A 1,285-nucleotide genomic window follows, 5' to 3' on the forward strand; every position below is an offset into this window, starting at 1 on the left:
TGCTTATAATAAGGTCTGTATAAATGAATTTGTAAAAGGGGGCGTGGTGCATCCCATAGGCGTGGATTTTTTTATCATCTATAACTTCGGAACCATAAGTCCCTCGAACTTGAAATTTAATATCCAGACATATCAATGGTAGGTGCTTATAGGAGGGTATATATAAACGAGTTCCCATAGGCGTGAAAATTTTTATCAGCTATAACTTCAAAACCATAAGTCACATGAAATTTAAACTTGGTATGCAGACATATCTATGATAGGAGCTTATAGTAAGGTATATATGAATGACTTTATAAAAGGGGGCGTGGCACATCCCGTAGGCGTGGAATTTTCAATCAGCCATAAAAAAGCTGAACTAGAAACACAAAATTTATAATATCAATTTCGTGACGAAAATTATACGCATTTTTTAACTGCCTTTGAAACGTAGGGAAAATCTTTTTTATTCATACGAATCGTTGCAAAAGTTCTGCTTTTTATTTTGTGTTTCTAGCAGTAGACGGAATTTCGCAACGTTCCGAATAAATAATAAAAAATTTTCCGTACGTTTCAAAGGCAGTTAAAAAATGCGTATAATTTTCGTCACGAAATTGATATCATAAATTTTGTGTTTCTAGTTCAGCTTTCGTCACTCGAAAATTTTACCTCAAAGAGGTGTTTTATTTGATATCAATTATTTTGGGGTAGCAAATTTAAAATCGACAAAAATACAAACAGTAATCTGAATGTTTTATTTTTCTCAAATAAATTGCTAAAAATGTTATCTAAATCTAAATTATGTATTCAAATTGATGTGTCCATTGAAACATATAATTTTTCGAATACGGAATAAAGCGAAAAGAATGATCATATACTTTGTATTCGAAGAAATTAAAAATAAAGAAAAAATTATGAGACATGATAAAAACTTAGCAACTTGGCACCAACTTTGGATACAATAAACAACATTCGCCTGATTGTCTCGTAGTTTAATTTTGTTAAGATTTCTACCTGGTGTGGGGCGCACACATGTGCTTTTTTTAAAAAAGTTTTACTTCTATCACGTGTACGGTGTTGCACTTGTGCTATTAAACTAATGCTTTTTTCTCAAGTAGTTTTGCTCAGTGGCAATTTATACATATGTATGTAAGTAGTAGCGGCACATTGGGTGAACTAAATACATAAATTTATGTATGTACAACTGTAGGTAATATTGTACGCGTCTTCCCAGGTAGGTTAAGTGCGGGTGATAAACCCATGTAGCATAGTTAAATACTGTGTACAAACCTGCAATTAAAATGGG

This window comes from Rhagoletis pomonella, unplaced genomic scaffold (genome assembly GCF_013731165.1).
Source record: "Rhagoletis pomonella isolate Grant_MI unplaced genomic scaffold, Rhpom_1.0 Rhpom_scaffold_00009, whole genome shotgun sequence".
NCBI lineage: Eukaryota > Metazoa > Arthropoda > Insecta > Diptera > Tephritidae > Rhagoletis > Rhagoletis pomonella.